At 38.8% G+C, this 24,484-nt stretch overlaps 1 pseudogene; it reads left to right on the top strand.

Annotated features, from left to right (window-relative positions):
* Nucleotides 1-7,523: 7,523 nt before the first annotated feature.
* On the top strand, nt 7,524-24,185 carry LOC125248419 (annotated as a pseudogene).
* Nucleotides 24,186-24,484: the final 299 nt, after the last annotated feature.

Raw genomic sequence — 24,484 nt, 5'->3', positions numbered from 1 at the left:
AATACTGTTGAAAATTTGGTGCTGCTAGACCGCCTTGAGCTTTATTTTTGTGAAGTTTTTGTAGGCTTATTTTCGGATTCTTGTTTTTCCAATAGAATTTGCTTATTATTTGATTTAATAATGTAAACCATTTTTTGTTTGGTTGTACCGGAGTCATGGTGAATAAATAAAGGACTTTGGGTAGTATACACATTTTAACTGTTGCAATTCGACCTAAAATGGAAAGTGGTAGATTCATCCATCGAGTTAAGTCATCTTCTATTGTTTTTAACAGTGAAGTAAAATTAAGGTTAAATAAGTCTGCGAGGTTTGAAGAGATGTGTATTCCTAAATATGTAATATTGCTTATTGTAAATGATGTGTCTTGTATACTAGTGTCCTGCGAATTCATGTTCAGTGGTAAAATTGTTGATTTAGTCCAGTTTATGGAATAATCTGAAATATTTGAGTATTTATTGATGACGTTAATTATTTCTGAAAGTGATGTTTTGGGATTTTGTAGAAAAAGTAATATGTCATCCGCATATAAGGAGATTTTATGATTTGTGTTGTTTGATAAAACTCCAGAGATATTGTCATTCTGTCTTATTGCAGTGGCCAGACGTTCTATAAATAAAGCGAAAAGTAATGGAGATAAGGGGCACCCTTGTCGGGTCCCACGCTGAAGCTGGAATGGTGGTGATATTATGCCGTTTGTTATGACAGATGCTAAAGGTATATTATATAATGTTTTAATCCAGTGTATAAAGGATTCTCCGAACCCAAATTTTTTAAGTGTTGTATGAAGGAAGTACCAGTTGACCTTATCAAAAGCTTTTTCTGCGTCCAGTGATACAATTATTGTTTTTTTCTTATTTTGTTTACATAGATGCATTATGTTGAATAATCGTCTAGTATTGTTTGATGATTGACGTCCTTTAATGAAACCGGTTTGGTCGGGGTGGATAAGGGATGAAATGACTAATTCCAGACGATTGGCCAAAGCTTTGCTTATTATTTTTAAATCTGTATTGATAAGAGATAATGGGCGATAACTAGAACATTGAGTCGGGTCTTTATTTGGTTTGAGTAGTACTGTAATTAGTGCTGTATTCATATGAGCTGGAATAGACGACATTTTTTTAATTTCTTTAATGTCATTTGCATGAAAAGCGGTGATATAGTTGACCAAAAGTGTTTATAAAATTCTGGTGGGTATCCATCTAAACCTGGAGCTTTATTGTTTGATAGTGATTCAAGAGCCTGCTTATATTCAATTTCTGATAGAGATTTATCTAATGCTTCTCTTTGCGTCAGGGTTAAACTAGGTAGAGTTATGTTGTTAAGGAATAAATTAGTATCTTTTATTTTCGGGTTTTTATCGTTACTGTACAAATGTTTATAGAATGTTTGAAAGGTGTTGTTGATGTCTTGTAAGGTGTGGAGCGCCTTCCCTTCTGTGTTCTTAATTACTGGGATTGTTGTTTTTTCTCTATTACGTTTAATTAAGTTGGCTAGATATTTACCTGATTTATTATTATGTTCAAAGTGTGTATATCTTAGACATTGTTTTTGAAATTCTATCCGTTTATTTATAATATTTTCATAATCAGTTTTTGTTTTGTTAATCTCCTTTAAAGTCTGTTCATTAGGATTATGAGAGTAGCTATTATGTAACATATGTATTTTATTTTCTAGGTCTTTTTCTATTTTTTTGTTCCTTTTTGTGTTTATATGCAGAGTATGATATAATCTTTCCTCTTAATACAGCTTTAGCTGTCTCCCAGAGAATTACTGCAGAGGTACCTGGTATATTATTTGTTTCCATGAAAATTGCCCATTCTTTTTCAAAGTATTCATTAAAGTCTTTATCTTTGAGTAGAGATATATTCATCCTCCATCTAAATGATTTTTTTGTAACCACTGTATTATTAATAGTTATAATGATTGGGGCATGATCGGATATAATAATAGGATTAATTGTTGTATTTAAAATGTCTGGCATGAGGGAGTTGCTTGTTAAAAAATAATCAATGCGCGAGTATGACTTATGAACTGCTGAAAAATAAGTGTATTCTCGTGAAGTTGGGTTTGTAAGTCTCCAGCTATCACCAAGACCTAGGTCAGCCATGTATTGTTTAATGATTTCTGTAGATTGCCATGGTTTAAAATGCAATGGTGTATTTGATTTATCTTGAGTTGGATCGATAACTGTATTATAATCTCCTCCTATTATGATACCTAATTGAGAAAGGTTGGCTAATGCTAAAAATTGGGGGTCATCGGTGTTTGGTCCATATATATTAGCAACGGTCAGTATTTTATTATTAAAGAATATGTTAATGATAACATATCGCCCTTCTGGGTCACATATAGCTGACTGATTAATAACTGTTATATTTTTATTGATTAATATAGCTACGCCTCTTTTCTTTGAGTTGTAGGATGCAGAGTATATTTGTGTTAATTGTGTATTTGTTAATTTTTTATGTTCTGATTCCAAAAGGTGGGTTTCTTGTAATAAGCATATATCTGCCTTGAGTTTTTTAAGATGGTTTAAAATTTTGGATCTTTTCACTGGTGAGTTGATGCCTCTTACATTCCAGCTTACAATTTTTAAATGTGTCATTTAATAATAAGATAGTTAGCTTTATTCAGTATTTCATATATAAGTATCTGTATCCTGTTGTATAATATAAACAATAAAAGCCTACGTACATTACACATTCAATATCATACGGACATAACATAGAACAAAAAAAGCTCTTGGTTTCAAATGAGTACACAGACATGTTTTGAATGTAGCCTACAGGTGTTTATTTTATGTCTTATATTGCTTTACTGGCGATATACATATGTATATATACTTTTTTCTTGCCTTTGATAACAGATTATAACCACGATATAGTCTCATTTCTATAAAGCTGACCGTCAACATATAGTCGATCGACCGTGAGGACCGCTTTCCTTCCATTCTGGCGAAACTGTTTCATAATGGGGATTAGTATTCTCCGTCTGTCTTGGATGACCCGTGGATATTGATCGTTAAGTCCGAAAGAAGTTCCTCGCAATTCTTTACCCTTGCTCTTGACCAGTTCTTTCTGTTTGTAATGTTCGAATTTTGCAACAATGGGACGTGGGCGCTTTGTATCTGCGTTTTTCTTGTTGTTAGTTCCGAGGCGGTGGACACGGTGAAAAGTTATGTTATTGACAGTTTCTTTTGAGAGTTTAAGAGCAGAGAGCATGAAATCTTTGATCGCTTGTTCCGGGTTGTCTTGAGTTTGTTCTGGTATACCTGAGAAGACCAGGTTGTCTCGCATACTACGACATTGAATGTCTAATATGGACTCTTTCAGCAGTTTATTTTCGGTTTTCAGACTGTCGATTGTTGTTGTGAGATTTAATACCTTTGTATGCATTTCGTTTCCTATTTTGTATTTTGTATTTTAAAGCCTTTGGAAAAAATCAAATGTAATTTGTATTTAAATACATTTAAGATGAGTATTTTTGTATTTTCAAAATACTCAAAATACTTTGAGACAGTCAACCTCTTTATCAGGGTGTTGTTTTCATGCATCAACTAGTTCAGACCAGACACGCCAGACACGGATTTCTTCACATGTAAACTGATTAGGTTGTGGGTCATTTTGACGACACATGTGAAAAAAGTTTTTTAGTACACTTCTTAAACCCTAACCAAATAATCAAGTTAAACCCAGTAAACTTGAAATTGTGACTTGTGACATTAGAACAAAACATATTAATATGATAACATATGTATAACACTAAATTGAACAATACTGTGTTATACAGTGGGTACGGAAAGTATTCAGACCCCCTTAAATTTTTCACTTAAATTTTTCACTAAAATTACGTTTTTTTTTTCCTCAATGTACACACAGCACCCCATATTGACAGAAAAACACAGAATTGTTGACATTTTTGCAGATTTATTAAAAAAGAAAAACTGAAATATCACATGGTCCTAAGTATTCAGACCCTTTGCTGTGACACTCATATATTTAACTCAGGTGCTGTCCATTTCTTCTGATCGTCCTTGAGATGGTTCTACAACTTCATTTGAGTCCAGCTGTGTTTGATTATACTGACTGGACTTGATTAGGAAAGCCACACACCTGTCTATATAAGACCTTACAGCTCACAGTGCATGTCAGAGCAAATGAGAATCATGAGGTCAAAGGAACTGCCTGAAGAGCTCAGAGACAGAATTGTGGCAAGGCACAGATCTGGCCAAGGTTACAAAAACATTTCTGCTGCACTTAAGGTTCCTAAGAGCACAGTGGCCTCCATAATTCTTAAATGGAAGACGTTTGGGACGACCAGAACCCTTCCTAGAGCTGGCCATCCGGCCAAACTGAGCTATCGGGGAGAAGAGCCTTGTGAGAGAGGTAAAGAAGAACCCAAAGATCACTGTGGCTGAGCTCCAGAGATGCAGTCGGGAGATGGGAGAAAGTTGTAGAAAGTCAACCATCACTGCAGCCCTCCACCAGTCGGGGCTTTATGGCAGAGTGGCCCGACGGAAGCCTCTCCTCAGTGCAAGACACATGAAAGCCCGCATGGAGTTTGCTAAAAAAACACCTGAAGGACTCCAAGATGGTGAGAAATAAGATTCTCTGGTCTGATGAGACTAAGATAGAACTTTTTGGCCTTAATTCTAAGCGGTATGTGTGGAGAAAACCAGGCACTGCTCATCACCTGTCCAATACAGTCCCAACAGTGAAGCATGGTGGTGGCAGCATCATGCTGTGGGGGTGTTTTTCAGCTGCAGGGACAGGACAATTGCTTGCAATCGAGGGAAAGATGAATGCGGCCAAGTACACGGATATCCTGGACGAAAACCTTCTCCAGAGTGCTCAGGACCTCAGACTGGGCTCAAGGTTTACCTTCCAACAAGACAATGACCCTAAGCACACAGCTAAAAAACGAAGGAGTGGCTTCACAACAACTCCGTGACTGTTCTTGAATGGCCCAGCCAGAGCCCTGACTTAAACCCAATTGAGCATCTCTGCAGAGACCTAAAAATGGCTGTCCACCAACGTTTACCATCCAACCTGACAGAACTGGAGAGGATCTGCAAGGAGGAATGGCAGAGGATCCCCAAATCCAGGTGTGAAAAACTTTCCCAAACTTTGCATCTTTCCCAAAAAGACTCATGGCTGTATTAGATCAAAAGGGTGCTTCTACTAAATACTGAGCAAAGGGTCTGAATACTTAGGACCATGTGATATTTCAGTTTTTCTTTTTTAATAAATCTGTAAAAATGTCAACAATTCTGTGTTTTTCTGTCAATATGGGGTGCTGTGTGTACATTAATGAGGAAAAAAATGATTTTAGCAAATGGCTGCAATATAACAAAGAGTGAAAAATTTAAGGGGGTCTGAATACTTTCCATACCCACTGTATATGTTTTTTAATTCATTAATTATTTTATTTCAATTAACGATTGTATTAAACACCGACCATTACTTTATTCATTATTTCTGCTATGCAGGCTCATTTTGTAAATGTAATCATTTTAAATTTTACAAACATGGTGCTTTATGAAAATGTAACTGGACACATTTCCAAATTGTGATTGTGTTTACCCATCTATGCAAATGTTTGTTTATGTAGAGACGAAATAATTAGGTTAATCATTGTCTGTCTCCATCAGTTTAGTGTAGTGATTGTGTGCATTTGTGATGACAATGATGAAAGATACACTACACTTTTAGTTTTATTGTTCACCAAAAAAAGTGCCAAATGATTTCTAATTAAAAAAAAATATTTTCGATAAATGTTATATTTTCTAATTATGTATTTAGAAACAAATAAACTTTACATTAAATAAATATAAAAGTTACTATACTACTTGCGTGAAAAAAAAAAAGCATCAAAAGAGTTTGAAATTCAGTTTTTGCTGTGGTATCAAAACTGATATTGATAATTGTGAAACCATGCCATATATTGTTACTGTGAAGTAAAATTAAGATTTTGGTCATATCACCCATCCCTATTCTTTGCTATATAGCAGAAAAGGTTCCCACAGTTTTACAGTTTTTTTTAGTAGTGTTCGCCATAAGTAATAGACTACATTGTAACCTTGTCAGAAGTAAGTATATAAATGGCTGCTATTTTGCACTACATAAGTTTATTTGTAATTACCAGCAAGGAAGCAAGCACTTAAGAAAGAGAGAGAGAGAGAATGACAGAGAGAGCAGAAATGAGGTAAGGAATTAAAAGTCAGTAGGCATATGTAGTTTCTTAATTCACAGTGACTATTTATAATTAGCTTAACAAATTATATATAACATTCAGTGTCTAAATGAGAGATTAGTGTTTTGTTCTTGTCCCATAACTTTTCTATGAACTGTTCTATTTAAAAATCTAAATTGGAACGCCAGTCTGTCACATTGGCTTTTAAAGATGGTGATAAAACATAATAAAAGTTAAAAATTAGGGTTTTTTTGTAGTTTTTTTATTTCCTACAGGGCAGGGGAAGGGAAGAGGTATGTAAAATTAAAACGAAAGTTTCTAAGTAATTGCACACATCTAAATGCTTTTTGGCATTCAGAATAGGCCCAGATAGAGTTCAGCCTAATAGGGATACCTGCACTGAATCTTCAATTTCACATGTATTTTGTGTATTTTCAAAATACAAAATACTGTATTTGTATTTAAATACATTTTCCCACACAGTATTTTGTATTTGTATTTAAATACATTTTTCCACACAGTATTTTGTATTTGTATTTTAAATACATTTCCATGTATTTACGCCCATCTCTGGGCACAGGTGACTGCATTTGACTTAAGTTGACAAGCAGGAAGGGAATAAAATGCTGCTAAAAAATAGCCTAACCCTAACAATACGCAAAACAACTCAATAAAAAAATGTGGTATAGAAAAATTACATTTTGATAAATGGAAACTAAAATTTAAAGCGACAAACAAAAATCCCTGATATTCCATGACTTGGACAAAAATAAAAAATAAAAAGAATTCCCTGACTTTCAATGTCTGGAATAGACCTTTTAAAATTCCATGATATTGCAGAAATTCCATGACCCGTGGGAACCCTGAGAAACATACAAAGAATACAGCGTAGATATCCTCAACTTGTAGTGTGTAACTTTAAGTGTAATAGGTAGATTTGATTAAAGACTAATAGTTGTAATAGTAGGCAAAAATTTTATTTTATAATTGTTTCAAGTGTCTTGTTGAGTTTTTATGTAATAAACAAACGTTTAACCTGTGATGGTGAACACACTTGCATTTTATGTTTTATGTGCTCTTTTGAGCCCATATCAATGCACTGCCACAGTATAGTCACACCAAGTAAACTAATTGTTAGTAAACATTTTTCAAATGTACAATCCGTGTGCAAATTTAATATATGAAGTATAAATACATCTTATGTTTTAAATGGACCAGAATGTAGTCACACCCCTGCATGACATGAAGCACACACCCTCTTTATCTTTGATCAGACCCCTTAAGATCATTTGTAACATTGTTTAAAAAGGGGGTTTGGGGAGTTGCTGTTCTTCAGAACTCTACAGCTATGGACTCAAGAACAGTGTTTGTCTTATTATGGATGTTGCTGTCGTCCTCCACTGGAATCAAACTAGATGGAAATGGTTATGTTGATGTTACCATTGCAATCAGTTCAACAGTACAACAGGATAACAAGCTCATTGATAAAATCAAGGTAAATATATACTTTTTTGTCTATTTAGGGATGCAACAATATTATCAATATCATAGTATCGCGAAAGCAAAATTGTCTCTATATTATTATTATGACTGTATGAAACGATGCGTCTTCTAATATTTGATAGTTTTATAATATTTGATAAAATTTTCTTCTGTTATACAGATGTTTTTATTACTGTTTTATGTATATATGTTTTGGCAATATTGTATTATTTACAGTCATGCCAATAAAGCAATTTTGAATTTGAATTTGAATTTGAGAGAGAGAGAGAGAGAGAGGTGCACAAATTAAGGCGAGCTGCACGACTAGTCTTTAAAAGATCGCGTTCTCAATGACAGCAAATCACTTGTGCATAGAAGGTATGCACGTGACGTCACCGTCGACCCTTACGACTGTGGTCATGCCCACTGAGTGGCAAAAGACTGGGGACTGGGGAAAAGCTCCTTTTTTCCTCCTCGCTGAAGCCTTTTTCAATAGCTCAGGGTAACTGCACGTCTATTGGCTCAAAGGAATGAAACTGCGGCAAAACAGCGCGCCAATGAGCCCGCCAAAACAGGCGTGGCTTATAGCTATATAAGCAGGTGTTTCGCCATGGAAATCCGTTCTCTCTCCTTCAGCGACGACTGCACTTCGCTGGATCCCGCTGAACACCTTCGCCGCTGGAACAAGCTCTTCTCCGCCGTCGAAGAGGCCTTGCAGAGGATAGCTGAGACCACCGCCTGCTGCAGCGCCGGTGACCTCAGACTGCCGCTTCTAGAGCCGCTCTCAACCGCACACTTCGAGCCTCCGGTGGTTCTTCTCAGCGAGTCTCCTGCTGCCATCCGGCGAGCTATAAAGCAAATTTCAGCGGTTCTCATAACCGCTTCTAAAAGAGCATTTTTTTACGCTTCTAAAAGAGCGTTTACCGTTTTCACGGCAGCGGCGTTGTTTAAAATGCCACGCCACAGCTGTGGCACCTGCAGAGTCCCTCTGCAGGATGATGACAGCCACGGTGAGTCTGTCGGATGTCTGGGCAAGCCCCACGCAGAAGCCGCGCTCACCGAGACTTCATGCCCGCACTGCGAGTGCATGAGTCTAGCCTCTCTGCGCTCGCGGATCGCTTTCTTCAATGAAAGCGGTCCCGCCTATCCCGCCTTCCCGTCTTCTTCCTCCCACGAGCCGACTAGGAAAATACAGCGAGGTAGAGGGGCTCAGCGCCAGGATTTGAGAAAGCTCACGCCGGCCCAGCGCCCGCCTGCCTCTCCCTCTCCTATGAGAGAGCCGTCCCCCGTTCTCTTCTCACGCCCGTAGCAGCATCCCTCGGCGGAAGTGAGCGACCTCGTCTCCTTCGGCGGGTCGGAGGACGAGCCGCTCGACGACTCCATGTCGCTCGCGGCATCCGAGACAGAGGAATGGGTCGGCGATGAAGAGCCCGTCCCCCTGCCGTCACTGGAGCCCATTCAGCCCAGGCCTGGGATGGACGCCGAGTTATTCCGCGTGCTCTCAAAGGCCGTCTCTCCGCCGCGCAGAAATCGTCCCAGGCTATGCGACATTTCTTGCCCAAGCGCTCCAGCTCTTTGTCTGCTGCAAGTCGGCCCAAGCCTGCGCCGACCCAGCACCAGAGCAAAACTGCCCCTTCCGCACTGCAAGCAGCGCCACCTAAAGAGCAGCGACAGCGGGCCCGCCCTGCTAAGTGCTCCACACTCCCGAGACGCCAGGGTCCCCGGCCCAAAATAGTGCTGGACCCGACGCCTCCGGCGTCTTCCTGATCAGAAGGGAAGAAAGAGGATGGGGCAAAGTCTCGCCGCGGCCGGACCACCCCAAAAGCTCTCTCGCACAGTTCCCCCACCACCTCGTTCAGTACCGGGTGTTGGGGACCAATGGGTTATGCGTCCTGGGTCCACAGTGGCCGCACCCACGCAAAACGCCATTCTAATGGCGAACTCAATAGAGTTTTTAAATTGTCAAATTTCCTCTTCCTTTAACGTCAGTGCAAAGACCCCTGCACAGCGGTCTGTCACCAGACGCTATCCAGCCCCTTGCCACACGGGCCGAGGCCTGGCAAGCCATCCCCGGTGTGTCAAAGTGGGTCATGGGGATCATAAATCACGGCTACTCACTGCAGTTCGCCCGAATACCCCGCGCTTCAGCGGCGTGGTTCCCACTTCAGTCAAACCGGACGTGCAGAAGTGATGTCTCTGTTAAAGAAGGGAGCCATAGAAATCGTTCTCCCCGCAGAGAGCGAGTCGGGCTTCTACAGCCGCTACTTCATCGTCCCCAAGAAAGATGGCGGTCTCAGACCCATCTTAGACCTCAGACTTCTGAACCGCTCCCTCATGAGACAGAAGTTCAGAATGTTAACATTGAAACAGATCTTCGCACAGATAAGTCCCGAGGACTGGTTCTTCTCGCTGGATCTGAAAGACGCCCTCTTTCATATCCAGATAACCCCCCCATCACAGGCGATTCTTGAGATTTGCTTTCGAGGGTGTGGCTTATCAATACACGGTCCTTCCCTTCGGGCTGTCCCTAGCTCTCCGCACTTTTACGAAGTGCATGGACTCGTCGCTTCTCCCTCTGAGAAAGATGGGAATCCGAGTTCTGAACTATCTCAACGACTGGCTCATACTGGCCCAGTCTCGTACCGAGCTAGAACACTACAGATCCATGCTCCTTAGCCACCTTCAGTGCATGGGACTCAGGGTCAACTTTGCCAAGAGCTCGCTGCTCCCCAGCCAACGTATCATGTTCCTGGGCACAGTTTTCGACTCAGTCCAAATGAGGGCTGTAGTCTCACCAGAGCGCGCTCTGACGATTCAGAAGCTCACGGCATCTGCCAGGAACAAAGCCCGTTACCCTCTGAGGTTCTTCCAGAGGATGTTAGGGCTGATGGCTTCCGCCTCCCCCGGTACTGCAGCTCGGCCTCCTCCGGATGCGGCCTCTGCAATACTGGCTGAAACTCAGGGTTCCACCCCACGCTTGGCGGCATGGCCGCTTTTTAGTCAAGGTCAATCAGGCCTGCATCACGGCCCTGAAACCTTGGATGAACCCCAGTTGGTTTGAACGTGGTGTTCCCCTACAGGCGGTGTCCAGAAGGAAGGTGCTCTCGACGGACGCCTCCAACACGGGTTGGGGCGCAGTATTCGAGGGCAGACTGGCCTTCGGCTCGTGGTCTCACAAGCAGAGCCATCTGCACATCAACTGCTTTGAGATGCTGGCAGTAGAATGAGCCCTCGTCTCGTTCCAGGTGTTCCTGGAAGGGTACTACGTCTTGGTTCTGGTTCTTCAACTTGGATATCCAGACCTTGCATGCTCGGGTCCTCTCAGTGTGACACGACGGCCTCATGTCGAGCTCCGTCGTCATACGGAGGGATGTCGTCATGTCAGGGAACACTGTTCCAGTGTAACACGAAAGGGTTCGACGGCTTCTGGCCTCTCACGTATCCACTGGGCCCCTAGGCGCCCAAGATATGTTTCTTGTCGTTCCCTGCCGTGGCACGGTGTGATTGTATTCGTTTCCCATACGCAGTATGAGTGAAAGTATCGAAAGGGAACGTACTCGGTTACGTACATAACCTCGGTTCCCTGAGGTACGGGAATGAGTACTCGCTTCAGTCGAAATAAACTGATTTCCATGGCGAAACACCTGCTTATATAGCTATAAGCCACGCCCGTTTTGGCGGGCTCGTTGGTGCGCTGTTTCGCCATAGGCTCGCGCGACTACGCCGCGCTATCATTGGTTCAAAGAGTTTTATTCCTTTGAGCCAACAGACGTGCAGTTACACTGCGCTATTGAAAAAGGCTTCAGCGAGGAGGAAAAAAGGAGATTTTCCCCATACGCAGTACTCGTTCCCGTATCTCAGAGAACCACGTATCTCAGCGTGAATGCAGCAAAAAAGCTTTGTGATTGACTGTACAAATAGCTTTGACACAAAACCTGAGGTGTATATTAACAGACTGCCGAAAGCTACAGAAAAAAAGAAGCTAATGGATCACTGTAATTCACAGAAAAAACTGGACTCCAGCAGAGAAACATGGATTTGCAGTTATCATTTTGTGTCAAATTCAGAGGTGGGAAGTCCAGGGGTCAGAGAGTAAAAGTCCTGCCATATTTTTATTCCACCCACTGATAAATAATGAGATAATTAATGAGATAAATAAGTGTTTAATTGAATGATGATTGACCATTATTAAAGACACATGATGATAACAAGCAGAATCACCAAAGGAGAAAATCACTATTTTTAAGTTACCATCATCGAGGTCAGGGTTTGTTTTAGTTGAACTCTTGACCCTTGACTTTTTAACATTAGATTTTGTTTGGGCAGTTTTAATTACATTAAATGTAGTTATGTCTTCTGGTCAGTGTTGGGGTAGTTACTCAAAAAATGTAATTAGTTACTAGTTACTAGTTACTTCTGTAAATTGTAATGAGATTACTTTACTAGTTACTGCATTTGAAAAGTAACTTCACTACTTATTACTTTACTTTTTCTTAATTTACCGTGTAGATACATGGACAAACATCATAGCCCTATCATCACTTAATCTTTCTGCATAGAGTTTATTGTATAAATATTGAACCATATGAAAGAACAATAACCCCGTCTGCACAAAGAAATATGCCTCACCGTAAACAACAGAAATAAAGAAGGCTATGGTGGGGTCATTTTAAAATGGTGTCAACACACAAGTTTCAAAACACAGGCTTTGAATCGCTAATTCAAAGTGAAAGTATAATGCTCACGGCCGCACGGGCATTCATAACGGCACCGCGCCAGTGGACACGCACGGTTATGAACGACCGTGAATGCATTTTAATGATGGGTTCATTAATGATGAGTTTATTATTATTCTTAATAAAAAAAAAACCAACAACAAAACAATACAATCAATGACAAACTCGCTTAAATAGGCACTCAGTCAAAGGTGAGGCGAAATGGGCAAAGTTAGGTGCGACTCTGGTTCAGCCCACTTTGAATTGAGCAGACGCGTTCAGTTCTGTAACTGAATGGTCACATGCAAAATAAAGAAATAAAATATTAAGTTTTGTTAACCAAATTTAGATTTTTTATTTGAATATTATTTAGTCTATTTGTTTGATTTGTAATGATTTAATTATAATTTAATTAATTGCTTGTCATCAACTTGCAATTCCCTTGCGAACCCCCGTTTGGGAAACCCTGTTTTTTAGAACATTATTTACATTCATTCTGGCGACGCGTCATGCAGCCAAGCTACAGGTATCGCGTTTATTTTGTTTTTCCTTTTAAAAATATTCACACTTGTTAACTAGGCTATATCATGAATTATATGATATTTTCCGATTGTCATATATGTGGAAGTGAATGCGTTTTGTTTAAACACCTATAATGATCATGTTAGTTGATAAAACAGAGTATCTGTCGGTATCTGTATCTGTTTACATTACATAAATTCATCAATTTTCCTGAAATAAACGTAAGTGGCTGGTGAACTGGGATGAGAGAGTAAACTTTGTTTCATACGCATTGTATCTGATATGAATAAACAACTTCGTCAAATTATAATTTAAAGGATTATCGCAGCTTCCATATGAGTGTATGGAATCTGCATTTAACAAACTATAAATGTCTTTTTTATATATAGCTTAGTCCTCATTCAAACATCTGAAACCTCAAATAAACATGTGGTTGAAAACTTAGTTGTGAAATATGAAAAGCACAGAGCGCGTCAATCTCTGGCTCAGCGCCAGCAGCGGGAAAGCAGGTTTGAATTTAGCGTATTGAACGTTCTCATCACACCGGTGTTATCGTACACGTTAAAAAAGTTAAAATCGATCGGGTGAAAGGAGACAAATTGAAACTGAGGGGGCACAAATCAGATCTGAGGGGGCAATATGCCCCCTTTTGCCCCCTCGTGGCGCCGGGCCTGCTGAAACCCCGTCTCCATCTCCATTTCCAGCTCCAGCAGCTACGTCAAATCGATCTCTATGGCAACGGCACACATACAGGCACACGCATGCACGCACCACTTAAACAGACAGAACTTTACACACAGGCAAACACGGCTTGGGTAACGAAGGAAAGCGTGTTCCTATAGTCTAATAAAGTAGTGTAGTTACCAATATTATTAGTGTAATGCGTTACTTTACTTCGTTACCCAAAAAAGTAATATCGTTACTGTAATCCGTTACTTTGTAACTCGTTACCCCCCAACACTGCTTCTGGTCCATATACTTTCCTTAGGAAGGTGTGCTAGACACTGATTAATGTAACATAAAAATACTATACTTATGTATTTTGCTATTGTATTGTGGATACTTTCATAAACTTTCATAAACATAAAGACAAATTTTGGATCACAATAATTAGGAACCACAGTTTCCACAAATCCCTTCACTCGATTGAGATGTTTTATTCTGGACGGCAAGGGCAGTGACTGTAACACCGAGCGTATTTTGCAGTATTAAACATGTATTTATACCGACTTCATCAGGCTCAGAAAATTCTTCAAAAAGAACACAAAGATTGGCCCTCTCAGCTGCCATAGTCGCAGCTCTTGCGTCATCAGAACAGGGTGTTCAACGCACCACCGTTTCTGTTTAAAAAACCTTTTGCAATGTTTTGTCGGGGCTGAACGCAGCCATGAATTCAGACACACATGTTAGTGCTCCTGACTATTCTACTGCTGGTTACTTACAAGGCAAACACAGTAAAAATGTTAATATTTTGTATATCCTTTATTTGTGGTTTAGTGGTGGTGTGTGTAAAATTGTGTTTGTTGTTTTTGTTTGTCTAGTTTTCAAGGTGTTCCATAACAAATAAAAACGCATCACGCAATTCTGACTTTATAACTTGCAATTGTGAGTTCATATCTCCCAGTTCTGACTTTATAAAACAAAATTGCTGCGTTTAAATCTTGCAATTCTGAGAAAAAAGGCAGAATGGTGGGATGCAAACTCGCTATTGCGATGAAAAGTCAGAATTGTGAGATCAAAAAAAAATCACAATTACCTTCTCTTTGTTTTACAATTACAAGGGACTCACAAACAACTATTGCAAAACATGAAAACAGTCGATTATCCAGGTAATAACAGGACAGTTAAGATTCAAGAGTATTTAAATTTTGAATGGGGCAATATTTATAAAGTCATTTTGTGTTGTGGAGTATACAGTATATGTAAACATTTGTTATGAGAAATAGCTTATTCAGGACAGTACTAAATAAAAAACATGCAATTTTTGTGATCAAGCTAGGCTTATTTTGTTGAAATTCTTAAAATGTTGCATATTCTGCAAGGGATATGAATCATATGAGCAGAAATGTAGCTTAGGATGCTATCGCAGACTGTCAGAATCATCAATTGCCGTTTACATTAATTGCCCGTCACAGTTTACATTAATGTTTAAATAAAATAAATGACTAAAATTCAAAGCAATCACTTTGATAATCTAAAATACTTTTCGGAAGTAACTGTAATTTTATTACCACCCATATAAAATGTAACTGTAATGAAATACAGTTACTCAAATTTTGTATTTTAAATATGTAACTTACAGTGCCCTCCACAATTATTGGCACACTTAGTAAATATGAGCAAAGGTGGCTGTGAAAATAAATCTGCATCGTTTACCCTTTTGCTCTTTCATTCAAAAAATTCTAACCTTTCATCAGAATAAAACAATTGAAAGTGTGGGGAAACTTACATTATGAAATCAATGTTTTTCTCTAAAACATGTTGGCCATAATTATTGGCACCCCTAGAAATTCTTAGGAGTAAAATATCTCTGAAGTATATTCCCATTCATATTTACATTTTTAGCACACCAGGGTGACTAGGAGCATGAAATTGTCCAGCCATGACTTCCTGTTCCACAGGAGCATAAACATGAGAAAACACAAAGGCCAAATTCCCTTAATCGTTCATCACAATGAGTAAAACAAAATAATATAGTTCTGATGTGCAGCAAAAGATTGATGAGCTTCACAAAATAGAAAGTGACTGTAAGAAAATGGCTAAAGCATTGAAAATCCCCATTTCCACCATCAGGGCAATAATTAAGGAGTTCCAATCAACTAAAGATGTTACAAATCTGCCTGGAAGAGGACGAGTCTAAATTGTCCTAATGTGTGGTGAGGAGGAAAGTTTGAGTGGACAAAGACTCTCCAAGGATCACAGATTGTTAGTTGAGTCTTGAGTCTCAGAAAGCCTAAAAAAAAATATCAAATAGCACCTACATCACCAAAAGTTGTTCGGAAGTGTTTCAAGAAAAATCCTCTGCTCTCATCCAGAAACAATCTCCAGCATATTCAGTTGTCAGACATGACTTGAACTTCATAAGGGACCGGCTTCTATGGTCAGATTAAACTAAAACAAGAGCTTTTTGGCAGCAAACCCACCAGATGGGTTTGGTGCACACATGGATAAAAAGTACCCCATGCCCACAGTTAAATATACTGCTAGATCTTTAATGTTGTGGGCCTATTTTTCTGCTAGAGGTCCTGGACGTCTTGTTCAGATTCATGGCATCATGGATTCTATCAAATACCAACAGATAAAAATCAAATCCTGACCGCTTCTGCTAGAAATCTTATAATGGGCCGTGATTGGATCTTCCATCGGGACAATGATCCAAAACAAACATCAAAATCAACACAAAAATGTGTCACTGAGCACAAAATGAAGCTTCTGCCATGGCCATCCCAGTCCCCTGACCTGAAACCTAAAGAAAATGAGTGAAGTGAACTGAAGAGAAGAGAAGAAGCACCAGCATGGAGCTGGAATCTGAAGGATCTGGAGAGATTCTGTATGAAGGAATGGTCTCTGATCTCTTGTCAGGTGTTCTCCAAACTTATCAGGCATTATAGGTGAAGACACAGAGCTGTTATCTTGGGAAAAGGGCGTTGCGATAATTGTGTAAGGACTTAGCCTATTTATTAGCTCAATTTAATTGTTACAGGGAATAAGAATTGAATCAACTGTAAATGATTCACTGTAAATGATTCAGGATTAATATTTAACACTTCATCAATTATTCGTCCAGCGAAAATTGAGGTTAGAGTATTTTACCAATTCTGGATAAAATATTATTCTGCGGCCAACAGTAACAATATTTTATTATGATTATTGTTATTATTGTAATTATTATATTATAAGCAAGAGGTAACTTGATCTTTTACGTTTAAGGCAGTAATTTGACACACAGCACAAGAAACTTGTATATGTGAAAATCAAAACAAGATTTATTGACTACTTCTAATGATTACAGGAAACTAAGGCTAAACACACACACACACACATACATACATGCACACACATTCGCGGAGTTGATGAGTTATGAAAAGTCCCAAGTTCAGTGCTAACTTAACTCATAACCTGAGGAAAATCACAAAAGCAGAGCTTTGGCTTGGTTCTTTAGGTTTAAAGGAGTTTCACCAGTTTCCAGCAAGAGAGAGAGAAGTTTGCTTGTACCTGCGTTTGCTGTGACAGCTGAGGTAATCGGGTTGTTCCGTGACTCGTGTACAGCAGAATCCCGTTCTGGATTGGCTGTCTTTCAGGTGACGTCTTCTCGGGAAAAGCCCTGTGGGTTGCGCGGAAGCTTTGAAGGATGCTGCTGGCTGAGCGTCTGGCTTGAGCGGCTCTCTTCTTGGGAGACTTTGGTCAGATATTTCACGAAGTGTTTTGGAGTCTGGATGTGACGGCTGTCGAATGATCAGCGGCGCAGCTCGTGGTTGAAGTCGGGTGTTCGATGGAAAATCAGCCCCGGTCAATCGGTTATCAATGACCCATGCGACTTTTCCGCCGTGGTCAAAGTAGCGGTGTTTCGGCTACCGGCTTCTGACCGATTTCGAGCGATTTCTGACCGACTTCTGGCTTCCAGCTTCTGACATTAGCTTGTTCGGACAGCATAGTTTTAAGGGAGCGATCCTCCAATGAGACGTTGCTACGGAGATTAGACACGCCTCGTCTATTGTCTATTGATCACATCGCGTGATATCTGCAGAACATTCTCCTGTTTTATTAACAACTTTATAAAGTTTCTTAATATTTTCCTGATACTGAATTTCAATGTTTCATTCACACAGAATTACAGAGAATTATAAATTCTGCATTTAGAACTCAAACATGACACACTTCTTACACACATATTACTAGACTGACCTAATTAAAACAATGATTACAATAATGCATTTGAAGAAAACCCACATATTGAATACATTGAATAGACATGTTAGTAATTACATCATGGCATGTATTATTCTGTATATAGTTAATACTTTAAGTAATCGACAATTGTCCCTTTTGAGATTCAAGATTGAGTCCTTAAGCATAGTTTAAACTTTGACCGGAGTCACGAGTGACCGGGTCAGGATGGATTGCTCACACAAGGGAGGTATTGATAGGACAGATTCGTCTTTAAATCCGTTGATGGGTCTTTTCCTGTTCCGTCCGATAATACAAGAGGGTTTTGTGAGAGAATCAATAGATTTAATGTGATCAGATCCACGTGATGGGTTCTGATTAGTTTATTGCTGATGAGCTAAGAAGTCCTTTAGACAGAGTCCTTTGTTAAAAGAAGTCACGTCATCACTCCGGTTAAGGCTAGGCGTTTCCTGTCAGGAAATGGATCTTTTGGACCAAAATGAAGCTTTGTTCAATCATGTTGTTCATTGATAAAGTCATTGGTAAGTTCTGTCGAGCAATGCCCTACAATTGGGTGGCAAAAATTGTGGCCAATGTGAACTAGAGAAAAAAATGTATTTCATAATGAGCTTTTCCCCCCATTTTCAATTGTTTTACTTCAATAAAAGGTTAGAATTTTGTGACTTTTTTGAATGAAAGAGCAAAAGGATAAACAATGCATATTTATTTTCACAGCCAGCTTTGCTCATATTTACTAAGGGTGCCAATAATTGTGGAGGTCACTGTAAGTTACATGTCTTTCGCTACTCCCTAACCCTATTTAAAGGGATAGTTCACCCAAAAATGAAAATTTGATGTTTATCTGCTTACCCCCAGGGCATCCAAGATGTAGGTGACTTTCAGTAGAACACAAATGATCATTTTTAACTCCAACCGTCGCGGTCTGTCAGCCGTATAATGCATGTCAATGGGAACTTCGTCTATAAGAGTCAAAAAAACACGACAGACAATCCAAATTAAACCCTGTGGCTTGTGACGACACATTGATGTCCTAAGACACGAAACGATCGGTTTGTGTGAGAAACCGAACAGTATTTATATAATTTTTTACCTCTAAAACACCTCTATGTCCAACTGCCCTCCACATCTGGTTAGTGAGGTCTGAACGCGCTCTGACAAGTGATGTCTCGCACTTATTGAAGCAAAGCGCAAGACATCAGTTCCGTCAGCAGAGAACGTTTTTTGACCTCACTAACCGGATGTTTTAGAGGTAAAAAATTATATAAATACTGTTCGGTTTCTCGCACAAACCATTTTGTGTCTTAGGACATCAATGTGTCGTCACGAGCCGTAGTGTTTAATTTGGATTTGTCTGTCGTGTTTTTTTTACTCTTATAGATGGAGTTCCCATTTACATGCATTATGCGACTGACAGACCGCGTCAGTTGGAGTTAAAAATCATCATTTGTGTTCTACCGAAGAAACAAAGTCACCTACATCTTGGATGCTCTGGGGGTAAGCAGATAAACATCAAATTTTCATTTTTGGGTGAACTATCCCTTTAACACTTATGGCACTTTTTTCCAAGTCTTCATTTATTTTCTTTCTTTTTTTAAATATCGCAATAAATATCATATTGTGGACTTTATATTTATTATTGTACTGTGAGATTTTGATATTGTCACATCCCTACTATTTAAAAAAAAAAAGCATTCTTTCTTTTTTTTGGCTTTTGTGAAACATACTATGTTGTTGCATTTTTTAAAGAAAATCATATAAAGAAACATATAGGGTGAATTCAGGTTGATTGGGACACTTTTTATCTCAATTGCAAAATCACCCTTAATTCACCCTAATCAAGTTTCATCAACAGTATTTGTGAATGAACAAATGAATTACTTTTTTTATAAATACTGTATTTTGAGACTCATTTTTCATTCTGACAGGACATAGTCACTAAAGGGTCGATTCATCTTCATCAAGCATTGGATAAAAAGGTTTATTTCAAAGAAGCAACGATACTCGTTCCACCCCACTGGAATAGTAAGGATTTTACCAAAGCAAGAACAGAGTCCTATGAAAAGGTACAGAGAATTATGCCATTTTATCTTACGTGTCAAATATTAATGTTTAATCATTTCATTAACATACTGCTGACAATTTCAATGTGAAATACAGGCAAACATAAGAATTGATAATGCTAATCCAGCATATGGTGATGAACCCTACACTCTTCAATATGGTGAATGTGGAGATGAGGCTCAGTTCATTTATTTCACCCCAAACTTCCTCCGAGACGATACACTTATTAAGACTTATGGGTCAAGAGGTGAATGTCATTTGTTATCCTTCAACATCTATCCAGGTTAATGCACTAATCTCTTTGTATTATTAACAAGAATATTTGTTTGTTTGTTTGCAGGAAATGTCTTGGTTCATGAATGGGCTCATCTGAGATGGGGCGTGTATGATGAATACAGTGAAACAAATCCATTCTACTACTCTAATGGCCGTATTAAAGCTACAAGGTCATAAAACTTTAACAAAACAGAATTTTTAAAATGTCACTGAAAATTAATCTCAACCATTGATTTCCTGCTTATCTTTAGTTGTAGCAAAAACACTGAAGGTCAGTTTTCTGATGAATCACTTCGACCGTGCCAGACTGATCCACAAACTTTACTACCGACTAAAAGGTGCAAGTTTTTTCCTAACAAATATCAAAACACAGACAACTCTATAATGTTCTTACCAAGCCTGGATTCTGTAAATACAGATTTTACATGTTCCCACACATGCTAATTTTATCTTTGACCATTTGACGAATGAAGAATTTATTTGAAATATTTGGTTTCAGGTGAGCACATTTTGTCATGAAAACAAGCACAATTATGAAGCCCCAAACTTGCAAAACAAAAAATGTGGCAAAGCAACACGGACTGTGATATTTGAGGATTCTGTTGATAAAGACGCACTTCGTTCTCTGAAACCACTGCTGTCCTCTCCACCAGCGCCAACTTTCAAAGTTGTGCAGCGAAAGCATCGGGTTGTTTGTCTCGTCCTTGATGTCTCAGGAAGCATGCATGTATGCAAAAACATTAACTTTACTTGAAAACAAAGATGCTTACAAGTATTTTAACCTTCAATGCCCTATGAGCTTAATCACTTTGAAACTTGAGAAAGCATTAAACCTGATATCACATGCATTTTTTTTATTGCACCCATTTTCTAGGGCCCCCAGAATGCGTCGACTACAGCAGGCTGCCACAGATTTCCTGCAGAACCTCATTGAGGATAAAGCCAGTGTTGGAATTGTAACCTTTAGTACTAATGCTAAAACTCTGAGCCCCTTGACTACTATTGACAATAATTCGACACGAGACAAACTCATTGAATTGTTGCCAAAAGTAGCAAAAAGGATGGACATACATTTATAAAGGCCTCAATGTAGGCTTACAGGTGCCATATTATTCATGTTTATGATCTGTTAAGTATATAGCCTACAGTTTGTTTTATACCAATGTTCTGTATTTGTCTTCAAAACTTAAAGGTACTCAAAAAGGACAATGGGGATGTGATAGGGGATGAAATCATTTTTCTGACAGATGGTGAAGCGACGGATGACATTAATACTTGTGTCCCAGCTGCAATTGAAAGTGGAGCCATTATACACACAATAGCTTTGGGTGATAAAGCAGATAAAGCACTGATGGAAATGGCTGAGAAAACTGGTAAGTACCATCATCACATAATGACATGAAGATGTCATTCCAGAAAATGTCTAAATAAAAAAAAGAGAACTCCAAGTTCCATGTGAATTTTTTTATTTTTTATTTTTTTATTTTTTTTGGGTTAATTTCTAAATTTATTATAGTAGGCCTTCATCTATAGGTGGATCTTGACATGAAAAATTTTGGGAACTAACAAAATTTTAAAGCAATTGGCAAATCTACAAACATATGATGCTAGAAGAATAACAAATTATCTGAGCCACATTAGTAACTTTTAACCAATTGATCCCAAGGTGAATTTAGTTATATATTGTTTGATGTTTTGGTATGTATGTGTGAAAAATGCAAAAATGTAGTAAATCATAATATTCATATTATGAATGCTTGTTTATTATCCAGTGCATATTTCTCATATGTTCTATGTTGGAATTAGGGGGGAAATTTATCACAGCCAGTGACGACATTCTCTCTAATCAGCTATTGCATGGATTTTTTTCACTTAAACTACCAACAGGAGATCAAACAAAAGACCCAGTTCAGGTTTGACAAGTTATTGCTCATTGCTCATGGTAAAACACTTTAAGATTATTATGAATATTCTAATAATTCATTTTTATCAACACTTTAGATAGACAGTGCAGGGAAAAAAACATCAGACTGGTTCAATGGGACAATATTAGTGGATAAGACCATTGGTACCAAAACCAGCTTTACAATAACCTATGAAAAAAGTTTACCTGACATTTCCATACAGTCACCAAGTGACTCAACCTACAAAGAAGTACAGATGCTTCACTATGAATCAGCAAAAACAGTCACTTTAAAAGTTCCAGGAACTGCACAGGTGACAACCTGCAAGAGATTTCATTAACTTTCCTAAAACATTTTCATTAATTATTCATCTAATTATACTATTGTGTGTTTGCTAGCATGGGGACTGGAAGTACAGTATCCAAACTACAATAAGTCAGTCTCTGACTGTAACAGCAACGAGTCAAGCGCCGCGAGCTGATGTTCCTCCTATCGTTGTCAAAGCCCGCATGAACCAGCAGTTCAGTGACGGCACTAAACCCATGATAGTGTTTGCTGAGGTCAGTCAGAATTACATGTCTGTAATAAAGACTGAAGTGTGGGCTACGCTGGAGTCTGAATCTGGGTCCGCAGAAGAATTACAACTTCTGGACAATGGAGCAGGTAAATTACCCATCATTTTTGTTTAAAGTGTACACTATAGATATCAGATTTACACTATAAGGCCAAAAGTGCTCAAATAAATCAAGTATTGTTTTACAGGAGCTGATGCTTTCAAAGATGATGGCGTCTATTCCAGATATTTCACACAGGTGAAAAAAGGGAGAAGCAGCTTGAAAGTGAGAGTGAAGAATCTAGATGGACAAGCCAGATTTACTGTCCAAAAAAGGGGTGGTGCCCCATACGTACCTGGATATGTGGTAAATGGTAAATCGTGAGATTGAGACTCTTAAAGCAAACTGTTCAAACATTTGTCCAAGTGGATGCTGCTCACTGGTGGTGTTTGAGGAGAAACCCCCTGATATGCGTGTACAATAGTACAGGAAATGCAAAAACATATAAACATATAAATGCAAAACATATAAATACTTCATTAATTAATTCAATTCCTCAACTTTAAATTTACTAATGCGGTTCCTCTAATTTCAGGTGTGGTGGAGCTGAACCCTCCAAAGCCTCCAGTTACTGAGGAACCACTCGAGGTTGGAAGATTTACCAGGACAGCCACCGGAGAGAGTTTTGAGGTAGTTTTCACAGGAACAACCCCACCAAATTTCCCTCCTAACAGAATCACAGATCTGAGTGCTGATATCCAGGAGGACTCTGTGTTTCTCAGCTGGACGGCTCCTGGTGAGGACCTTGACCAAGGGACAGGTAAAGCATACAGTTACTATACCAGAATTTAAAATTTCGTTAACGTCTTCACTGACAACATAGAAGTAGTGTCAAATTTAGATGAAATAATGAAAATTTAATTGTCTTGCATGACATATTTCTTTTCCTTTAAGCTAAATCCTATGAGATCAGGTGGAGCTATGACCTTCAAATGCTTCGAGAAAGCTTCATCAATGGTCATGTAGTCAACGCAGCTGCCGTCTTACCGCTGGAGGCTGGATCAGTTGAACAGCATTCATTCAATCTCAGTTTCACAATCCAATATGGCACCACACTTTTCTTTGCAGTTCAGTCTGAGGACAAAGAAAATGCGAAATCTGAAACCTCTAACATCGCTCAAGCTTCAAAGATCCTCCCTGATCCAACCCCCTCTGCAATATCAAACCCAGGCTTGAATTTGACAGTTCTAATAATTTCGTTGTGTGTAATAATTATGGTCATATGCTTTGTTGTTGCTGTAATCACATGGTCAGTGAGACGCAGAAAAAGCTTTGATATAAGCAACAACTGGGAATTAACAATTTGGAATCCAACAACTTTAGAACATTTCTTAAAATAACCATTTTTATCAAACAATAACAATCATAATGACTTTATTTTGTAATCATACATGCCAGCTTTGTAGTTTAATCGATTGTATAATTGGTTTGTCATGCTTAATATGTGTTCATAATCATTAAATATTATAAAATACTGTAAACAAAAAATAAACACATTAACAAGTGTACATTATTTCATGTATTTATTATTTTTAATAAAGTTTTTTTTAGTTTGTTATAAACTCTCACGCTCACAGATGAGGTGGTGTTTGAGCGCCCTCAGGCGACCGTTATGATTTGAATACGCTACTGATGATTAACGACAGTCCTCTCCGCATTGGATTTTGGGAAATAGTGCTTCAGGCCACTGAGCACCAGAACAGACAGGCACAAGAGAAGTTAAATGTTCTCCCCACTGTGCAACAACTACGCAATATCAGCAATATCTCTTCTTATCCCATTCCTTTCCTTGTTAATTCTAGTTAAT

Source organism: Megalobrama amblycephala, linkage group LG16 (genome assembly GCF_018812025.1).
Source record: "Megalobrama amblycephala isolate DHTTF-2021 linkage group LG16, ASM1881202v1, whole genome shotgun sequence".
Taxonomy (NCBI): Eukaryota; Metazoa; Chordata; class Actinopteri; order Cypriniformes; family Xenocyprididae; genus Megalobrama; species Megalobrama amblycephala.
This window is presented reverse-complemented; position numbering and strand designations above follow the sequence as displayed.